General features: G+C 40.0%; 7 non-coding genes across 7 annotated transcripts; 4 read left to right on the plus strand and 3 right to left on the minus strand.

Moving 5' to 3' along the window:
* Positions 1-855: 855 nt before the first annotated feature.
* Positions 856-929, plus strand: Trnat-ugu (transfer RNA threonine (anticodon UGU)). Its single transcript has one exon. It is a non-coding gene; the product is annotated as a tRNA-Thr (tRNA).
* A 623-nt stretch (positions 930-1,552) lies between these two features.
* On the minus strand, positions 1,553-1,625 carry Trnak-cuu (transfer RNA lysine (anticodon CUU)). Its single transcript has one exon. It is a non-coding gene; the product is annotated as a tRNA-Lys (tRNA).
* A 352-nt stretch (positions 1,626-1,977) lies between these two features.
* Positions 1,978-2,088, plus strand: Trnai-uau (transfer RNA isoleucine (anticodon UAU)). The gene is made up of 2 exons: positions 1,978-2,015; positions 2,053-2,088. It is a non-coding gene; the product is annotated as a tRNA-Ile (tRNA).
* Positions 2,089-2,766: 678 nt separating this feature from the next.
* On the minus strand, positions 2,767-2,854 carry Trnar-ccu (transfer RNA arginine (anticodon CCU)). The gene is given in 2 exon segments: positions 2,767-2,802; positions 2,816-2,854. It is a non-coding gene; the product is annotated as a tRNA-Arg (tRNA).
* A 185-nt stretch (positions 2,855-3,039) lies between these two features.
* Trnat-ugu (transfer RNA threonine (anticodon UGU)) lies at positions 3,040-3,113 on the plus strand. Its single transcript has one exon. It is a non-coding gene; the product is annotated as a tRNA-Thr (tRNA).
* A 623-nt stretch (positions 3,114-3,736) lies between these two features.
* On the minus strand, positions 3,737-3,809 carry Trnak-cuu (transfer RNA lysine (anticodon CUU)). Its single transcript has one exon. It is a non-coding gene; the product is annotated as a tRNA-Lys (tRNA).
* Positions 3,810-4,176: 367 nt separating this feature from the next.
* Positions 4,177-4,287, plus strand: Trnai-uau (transfer RNA isoleucine (anticodon UAU)). The gene is made up of 2 exons: positions 4,177-4,214; positions 4,252-4,287. It is a non-coding gene; the product is annotated as a tRNA-Ile (tRNA).
* Positions 4,288-10,000: the final 5,713 nt, after the last annotated feature.

Raw genomic sequence — 10,000 nt, forward strand, 5'->3', positions numbered from 1 at the left:
CCTTTGACCACACACAGTCACAGCTACGTTTTGAACTTAATTATATACCTGGTAGTTAATCCGCAATTGTTAGCATAGCTATTATTCTTTAATCCTTTAAACTGTCCAATTAACTGTCCTGATTAATTTGGAAAGTTTCAGATAGGGTTTTCCTTTAAAAACAGGTGAACTGTCCAAAATTTAGAAAATATAGGACAGTTTGTCTAAGCCAATCAAATCCCGGAAAATACAATAGGTAATTGAGTACCATTCTGCCTCAATCCCACCCGAAAAGATGGTGACGCTAACCCATAATGCAACCCCTTCCCCATTTTTCAATGTTGATCGCGCAATAACTTTGGGCATTCGTGGAAAAAGTCATTCCTTTCTTTTTTCTACAACTTTGAAAAGGGGAGAAGCGGTGAACTGATACGTGGCATCCAGTTTCATAGAAATTTATGACCGAGATTGCTGGTTATTACGGATCTCACAGCAATGCTGGGAAGTTCGGGTGTCTTTGTTGAACAAAGGGTGCTCCGCTTTGGCGAATTTTGACCTGACCGCGTTCTGAATCTCGGCATTTGCGTAGCGAAAGGGTAAGTCCAAACACCTCCGACGGGACTTGAACCCGCAATCTTCGGCTTTCTTTTTGCAATAGGAGGCCGACGCCTTATCCATTAGCCACGGAGGCAATCTTACTTTCTATTAAAGTTGACTTGATGTACTGATGAGCGGTAAAATATATTTCGTTACGCTTCTTTGATCGAAATGACAGATGGTTCTTTGACAGCAACAGTGCTTTTCAAGTTTATGAAAGGACGTTGATCAAATCCCAAGGCTTAAGTTCAGTGGCAGTTTACGTAGGTTTACGTGCAAGGCACCGTAGCTCAGTTGGTTAGAGCGCCAGTCTTGTAAACTGGCGGTCATGGGTTCAATTCCCATCGGTGCCTTAGACTTTATTAATGTCCAGGTGAGGTTTGTTTAAATCTGAATTCCATGACAATCGTTGTAGTTGGGCATAATTCCGTGAAAAGGAATGAATTAATGAAGTCGCATCGTTCTCACTTGACAAATCAAAAGATGATGCGTATGACAGCTTCTCATTTCGGCTTCAGCCTCGAGGAAAAAGGTTAATCGATTTAGTCTGAGTTTTTCTATCGGCGTCGTGAATTTGAATGCATTAATGAGGTCACATCCTTTTGCTACTAACTATGTTTTGCCTAGACAAATCAAAAAATGATGCGTTTTACAGCATCTCATCTCGGCTTGAGCTTAATAGACCTAATTGGCTAACTCAATGTTGTACCCAATTCAAATCTCCCTGCTGTATGCAGCATTCATATTTACCGCTGTCCAACCAACTTGCATGTCAAATTCATCAAAATCCGATTACTTGTGGAAATTGTGTTTGGCACTGCAAGTGTTATTACTTCTGTTGCTTTAGGTCAGTTTCAGTTCTAACATCCGTGACTCCCTGGAAATCTATCAAGTTGCTACTCTACGAAAAAACAAAATTAATAAGTTACACAAAAAGAAGACAAGAGCGTTTAGTCAGGCAATAATAGAGATACACCGCCCAACGTGGGGCTCGAACCCACGACCCTGAGATTAAGAGTCTCATGCTCTACCGACTGAGCTAGCCGGGCTCCTCGCTTCAACAGTGTTGGCGGAACGTTGAATAAGAATATGTGACGGGTATGAAGCATATCCACCCTGTTCGGTTCTTCAATTTGGGGCATTTCGGGCTTGATCATACTGAGATACTGCCGAGCATTTATAATAATAACAATTATAATCATCATCATCATCATCATCATCATCATCATCATCATAATAATTATTATTATTATATTATTATTATTATAAGTATTATTAGTATTATTACTATTATTATTATAAGTATTTTTATTATTATGGGTGTCGTGAGAAAGGACACTCGAAAGACAATTGAAGGGTCATCGGGAAGCCACCGGGTGGTTCGTCGGGGCAACTGTCATAGCTCCCGTAGCACAGTAGGTTAGAGCGTCGTACTTATAAGCAGTACTGGCAACAGTCACTTACAGTGCTGGGGTAATGCGAAGGTCGCGGGTTCGATCCCCGCCGGGAGCAAGCTTGTTTTACAGGCTTCGACTCTGGTGCCGTGTTTAATTTCAAGTGTCAAAGCTTCCTTTGACCACAGACAGTCACAGCTACGTTTTGAACTTAATTATATACCTGGTAGTTAATCCGCAATTGTTAGCATAGCTATTATTCTTTAATCCTTTAAACTGTCCAATTAACTGTCCTGATTAATTTGGAAAGTTTCAGATAGGGTTTTCCTTTAAAAACAGGTGAACTGTCCAATTTAGAAAATATAGGACAGTTTGTCTAAGCCAATCAAATCCCGGAAAATACAATAGGTAATTGAGTACCATTCTGCCTCAATCCCACCCGAAAAGATGGTGACGCTAACCCATAATGCAACCCCTTCCCCATTTTTCAATGTTGATCGCGCAATAACTTTGGGCATTCGTGGAAAAAGTCATTCCTTTCTTTTTTCTACAACTTTGAAAAGGGGAGAAGCGGTGAACTGATACGTGGCATCCAGTTTCATAGAAATTTATGACCGAGATTGCTGGTTATTACGGATCTCACAGCAATGCTGGGAAGTTCGGGTGTCTTTGTTGAACAAAGGGTGCTCCGCTTTGGCGAATTTTGACCTGACCGCGTTCTGAATCTCGGCATTTGGGAGGAAAAGGGAGAGTTCTTTCAAAGATGTGAACCTCGTAGCGAAAGGGTAAGTCCAAACACCTCCGACGGGACTTGAACCCGCAATCTTCGGCTTTCTTTTTGCAATTAGGAGGCCGACGCCTTATCCATTAGGCCACGCGGAGGCAATCTTACTTTCTATTAAAGTTGACTTGATGTACTGATGAGCGGCAAAATATATTTCGTTACGCTTCTTTGATCGAAATGACAGATGGTTCTTTGACAGCAACAGTGCTTTTCAAGTTTATGAAAGGACGTTGATCAAATCCCAAGGCTTAAGTTCAGTGGCAGTTTACGTAGGTTTACGTGCAAGGCACCGTAGCTCAGTTGGTTAGAGCGCCAGTCTTGTAAACTGGCGGTCATGGGTTCAACTCCCATCGATGCCTTAGATTTTATTAATGTCCAGGTGAGGTTTGTTTAAATCTGAATTCCATGACAATCGTTGTAGTTGGGCATAATTCCGTGAAAAGGAATGAATTAATGAAGTCGCATCGTTCTCACTTGACAAATCAAAAGATGATGCGTATGACAGCGTCTCATTTCGGCTTCAGCTTCGAGGAAAAAGGTTAATCGATTTAGTCTGAGTTTTTCTATCGGCGTCGTGAATTTGAATGCATTAATGAGGTCACATCCTTTTGCTACTAACTATGTTTTGCCTAGACAAATCAAAAAATGATGCGTTTTACAGCATCTCATCTCGGCTTGAGCTTAATAGACCTAATTGGCTAACTCAATGTTGTACCCAATTCAAATCTCCCTGCTGTATGCAGCATTCATATTTACCGCTGTCCAACCAACTTGCATGTCAAATTCATCAAAATCCGATTACTTGTGGAAATTGTGTTTGGCACTGCAAGTGTTATTACTTCTGTTGCTTTAGGTCAGTTTCAGTTCTAACATCCGTGACTCCCTGGAAATCTATCAAGTTGCTACTCTACGAAAAAACAAAATTAATAAGTTACACAAAAAGAAGACAAGAGCGTTTAGTCAGGCAATAATAGAGATACACCGCCCAACGTGGGGCTCGAACCCACGACCCTGAGATTAAGAGTCTCATGCTCTACCGACTGAGCTAGCCGGGCTCCTCGCTTCAACAGTGTTGGCGGAACGTTGAATAAGAATATGTGACGGGTATGAAGCATATCCACCCTGTTCGGTTCTTCAATTTGGGGCATTTCGGGCTTGATCATACTGAGATACTGCCGAGCATTTATAATAATAATAATCATACATCATCATCATCATCATCATCATCATCATCATCATCATAATAATTATTATTATTATATTATTATTATTATAAGTATTATTAGTATTATTACTATTATTATTATAAGTATTTTTATTATTATGGGTGTCGTGGGAAAGGACACTCGAAAGACAATTGAAGGGTTATCGGGAAGCCACGGGGTGGCTCGTGGACAATCCACTCCAAGGGCAACTGTCATAGCTCCCGTAGCACAGTAGGTTAGAGCGTCGTACTTATAAGCAGTACTGGCAACAGTCACTTACAGTGCTGGGGTAATGCGAAGGTCGCGGGTTCGATCCCCGCCGGGAACAAGCTTGTTTTACAGGCTACGACTCTGGTGCCGGGTTTAATGTCGAGTGTCAAAGCTTCTTTTGACCACAGACAGTCACAGCTACTTTTTCAACTTAATTATATACCTGGTAGTTAATCCGCAATTGTTAGCATAGCTATTATTCTTTAAACTCTCCAATTAAGGATTGATTTTGATAGTTTCAGATAGGGTTTTCCTTTAAAAACAGGCGAACTGTCCAATTTAGAAAATATAGGACAGTTTGTCTAAGGCAAGCAAATCCCGGAAAATACAATAGGTAATTGAGCACCATTCTGCCTCAATCCCACCCGAAAAGATGGTGACACCAACCCATAATGCAACCCGTTCGCCATTTTTCAATTTTGATCGCGGAATAACTTTAAGAATTCGTGGAAAAAGTCATTAATTTTTTTTTCTACAACTTTGAAAAGGGGACAAGCGGTGAACTGATACGTGGCATCCAGTTTTGCCTTTAGGGTTAGTAAAATTAAAAGGTTTCGAATTGTCCGCGTTTTGATGTTTCCGGTTGCTGCTTTAGTAATTAAATCATTTTCTTTGCTTCCTTTTATAGGAAAATTCATTGCCTAACTAGTGAATTCCACGGTAAATTTTTCGCTATAATAGATATCGTATGAATCGGGATGCGATGAGTACGATATCGGTTTTTCGAGTGAAATTTACTTTGGAATTCACCAGTTTGGCAATGAATTTTTCTTGAACCGCAAGAAGAAAACAAGCACACTCTCAGCAAGCGAATGGAAAAGGTAAAAAAGCCATTTCAGAGTCAACTGTCAATAGCCAGCGAATAGGAATCACGCTAAAATTAGAAGCCATTAAAAAAAAAAAAAAATTAGCTCAAGGTCAAAGAAGAATTATACTCATTGAAGTACTTTATTCCACTTTATCTTGAAAACGAGATCATTCACATTTTGATGTATTTCATTGAAACACGCCAGGTTGGCTTGGAACAAGAATCGGCAAGATACGGCAATGCAACCAAGAACTTCAAACAAGATCCGCTCCAATACTTAGATAACGTTTAGGTGCTTTAAACAAACTTCTGAAAACATAAGCTTGTGATTAGTAATTTTACGAGACCTCATTGCGATTACGTGTTTATAACATAAGGGCAAAATTTTCTTGTCATTGTCGAGGCACAACGAAAACCAGTTGGGCAAAAGGATTAAAAGAAAATTTGTTCGCTCGCATTTTAGAGCAAAACAAACAAACAAATCAACTTTTTCTTTATGTCCAAAAGAGTACAGATAATTGTTATTTAATTCCAGTTGACAATAAAAATTCGATTTTCGATTAAACCGCTTTCAATAACGCATCCGTAAAAATAACAAACGGTTTAGTGCCCAAGGAAAGAATTTGTAGAGTAACTTCTCCCACTAAGTATGAGCTACACTGGTATTGTGTTTTGTCGTTGTCGTTCTCTTTCGCTCTCGTTTCCTTTCGGCATCATGTAACCTTATCAGAGCTTCTAAAGATATGCCAAAAATTGCAATACAGGGCAAAAAGCAGCTCTAGGCAAATTAAAAATAAACACTTAGCTTTAAGTGTATATCCCTCCGATGCTTGACGTGAATAACTGCGTAGCCACCAGTGTGGACCATAGCCTGCGAACGCAGACGTATTTCCGGCGGTCGTTTCTCTCCCCCGAAAAGTAACGTCTGCGAGTTCGAGCTGCAAAACGATTTCCGTGACGTAAGATCTTTTGTTAGGTTTTTGACCAATCAAATTGTATGATAGAAGCAAGCTCGAGTTACTCTTGCGCGACTTCGCGCAATTGCGTGTCTGAAATACAAGCCATACACGTAAGATTCTCAGTTGTGGAGCGTGATTGAGTGATATAAACAACCATGAACGAAACTCCCAAGAAGATTTCTCACGATTGTGAATGCTGCATTCTTTGTAGAGGGAATTTCTCGGCGGCTAAGGAGAAGATACGTGTGTTTGGTAAAAGCAATGTTGACATATGTTCTTTGGTATATCGTGCCACAAACGTTGATCTTTCTGTTTACGTCGACTGTGAAAAGCTGGCCATTTGTCGCACGCAGTGCTACAATCGTATTGTGCGATTCAATAATGCCCTGCAAAAGGTGGACGAAATTAGCGAAGAAATTAGGGGATATTTTGGCGGTAGTGTTTCCCTTCGTGTAAAAAGGATGGCGAAAGACAATTGCAAGACACTAGGCATGATTGATCAAGTTACATGTAGCTTATATCAATTGTTTATTGTAGAATTTCATTATCATATGATACATGTTCAATCTGCACTGATCGTGGTTAGCAAAAGCTAGTCGAGGCGAGCAGTGGTTACGCGTGTATAAAAGAGAGAACAAGTAGAGAAAGCTACGGTATTCAGTTGTGTTTCACCGACAAGACATGCATTGTAGAACGAACAGGTATACAAATAACTAGTGTACAAAGCATGCAGTCAACTAAAACAAGTAAATATCTAAAATCAATAGAAAGTGCAAATATCAGAAGCCAGATTATTAAGTATTTTTGTTATTAAGACAGATAAATCAATACAGTCATTTTCTTCTGAAAGTCTTTGGAGTAGGATACTGTGGTTTTTAATTTTAAAATTGTTTTTGGATAGATGGCGAATTTCACGAGGTACTGACTATTCCAAATTTTTACACCATATATTGAAAATGATTTAATTTGTTTGTCAATTCTTGAGGGTTTAACAAAATAGTCACCTCTTGAAGATGATCTTGTTTTATATGAATAAATGCTTGCTTAAGAAATCAATAAATCAGCATTATTTGGAGTCGATAAATTGTTAGATATGTCATGCATCAGAACAGCTGCAACTGATTTACGAGAATGGGGGACTGCACGGAGACGTACTAGAGACTTTAACACTTATCAGTGACAAATAACATGAGCCACGTCGACAGTAACTGCTCTGACAGATTTCCGGTACAACTCGCTCATTGCCATTTTCCTCCATGTTTCGCCATAGTTCAGGTGATCCGAAGACAATTAAATATTCCCCATTCTTTACTTCTTTCGTTTGTTTTACGGTGGCTATTTCAGCCAAAGATACGGCAGTGATTCCCAGGGAATTTAGCCGCAACACTTGATCTTTTATCAGGCTGTTAAGGGGAGAAATCACGACGATGATATTAAATAATCTTGTCAGTTGACTGCAAGCACGAGTAAACCAACGGCAAAGCATGGTAAATCAACGACTTTCCAAAACCCGTTGGAAGATTTACGAAAATATCCTTCTTCTCTTGAACAATGTATTTGATGGACTCCTCCTGGTGCGTATTCAAACTGCCAAATCCAAAAACATTGCAAACCTGGTTCATAGTTAGTAGAACGCGTCGTTGAACGCTTCTTCCAGTGTGTCCGCCATTTTTTCTCCACGAGAATACGTGGTTATACCGCGCACGAATCCTGCGAGTTAGTTCTGGATTTTTTAGAGCTAAACGGTGATTGGTGAATAATTCTTACGTCACGGAAATCGTTTTGCAGCTCGAACTCGCAGACGTTACTTTTCGGGGGAGAGAAACGACCGCCGGAAATACGTCTGCGTTCGCAGGCTATGTGGACCACAGATATCCCGATATGTCAAACTGGATTGAAACCAGCAAAAAATGCATCTTGCAGCTAAATACAGAAATTGTACCGACCAGCGGTCTGGATAAAAACATTGGTTTGCTGTTTGGGCTCTCATTCTCGCGGGCTCAAATTTGTAATATCTGTACAAGTGAATGACTGGGACTAAGGTCGGTGCATTTCCTGTATTTAGCCGCAAATAAAATGCAGAAAGAAGACATCTTCCAAACCGCATTGCGGTTGCACTGCGTGTGTAAGAACTATAGTTGATGTAGTATGCCCGTGTAGCCGCGTCGAGCCACAGAAAGCGCGCGAAAAATGAAGCCTCGTTTATGTTTAGGTGAAGGGGGTAGTTTCTAAAGAAACTGTGGTGCTGCGTCGGTGGGGAAGTAGTATACAAAAAATTGGTTTTATCAACGGAGTTGATAATGTAAATTGGCCACCGTATAGAGATTCTAAAAGCTGACGTTTCGAGTGTTAGCCCTTCGTCAGAGCGGATTCGCTCTGACGAAGGGCTAACGCTCGAAACGTCAGCTTTTAGAATCTCTGTACGGTGGCCAATTTACATTATCAACTCCGTTGATAAAACCAAATTTATGTTTAGGTGAGTTAACCAGGGTTGAGCCTGCAATCCGATCGAAGAACCAGTACCCGGTCAACGGTCAACTTAAAAAAGCTCGATGAGCTCTAAGTATGAGCCCGCGATATGGTCACGTGACACTGATCAGCAGATAGCTTGTTTTGACAGGTGTTAATTGATCAAAACATGGATGTCCAATATCAAAGATGAATTCTGTAAACTAGCATGCTACTGGTCACATTGGCATACATGGACGTGTGGACGTACGTACGTACGTACGTTCGATGACGTGATGGCTATAAAACCAAGATTTCTCGCATCGATGGGTAACAATATTTTCTTAACAATGGTGTTCCGCGAAAGGCGCGCGCGGAGCTCCGCTACTAGGTTTAGAATGGGCGTGATACGTCAAGGAAGCAACATAATATTTCCTGATCAAAATTCCGGTGTCAGATGTCAATATTCCAAAGGGTCAGACACAATATGATGCCTTACTTGATTCAAGAGGTTAAAAATTGTTCAAATTCCTAGTTAGACCACGCGTAGTGGTGGCTAAGTATCTCGAAATATTTCATCTAGGGGTAGGTGAGTCTGCTGGTCTTTTGAGAAACTAAATATTTTAAGCAAGAGCCGATACAACGTAGATTTGATTTTAGTGGTGTACTATATATATTTCGGCAGGGCAAACCAACCTTTTTCAGGTACAATATATGAGAGTTTACATTGAGTTGCTTCTATGTATATATATATATATATATATATATATATACATATATATATAGCTTGAATATCTGTAATGGTTGACCAAACGATAAACTCCCAACAGAAGGATCCAAGAGGATGCACGTTGTCTCCTCAGTTAGTATTTAAAGTTGCATATGTACTGGAGAGAAAGACAAAACTTCTCGAAGGTCCAGGAAGCCTTCAATGGAAATGAATGGAAAACATGATGACAACTACAATATATACAAAAATAGGTGAGACTATAAAAATAATATAAAAACGGGAAAAAATATTTGTCAAAAAAAACTAATTGTTCTTTTTTAAAAGAATGGAGTATTGATTAGGGAGCGGCCTAGAATTGTTATCAACACAACTCCCGTTCCACCTAAAGTATGGAAACGATATGTTGACGATAGTGTCTGTATCATTAAAAGAAACGCCGTTGACTCTTTCCATAACACACTCAACAGTATCGATCAACACATCTCCTTTACCATCGAAGAAGAAAACAATAACCAGATCGCTTTTCTGGACGCCTTGGTTACTCGCAAGGATAATGATCTCATTATTGAGGTTTACCGTAAACCAACCCACACTGATAGGTATGTAGATATCTTCTCCCATCATGACAAACGACACAAGACCAGTACAGCTGAGACTTTGTTACATCGCGCAACTAATCTCCCGAGCACAAAACAAGGAAAAGAGAGAGAACTTATTCATGTCATCGACGCTCTACGATCTAACAATTACCCCCAAAATGTTATCTCCAACATTCTAAAGAGGAAATCTTCTACTCAGCGAACAAATCCCATCCCAACACCTGAGG

Source organism: Montipora foliosa, chromosome 4, assembly GCF_036669935.1.
Source record: "Montipora foliosa isolate CH-2021 chromosome 4, ASM3666993v2, whole genome shotgun sequence".
NCBI lineage: Eukaryota > Metazoa > Cnidaria > Anthozoa > Scleractinia > Acroporidae > Montipora > Montipora foliosa.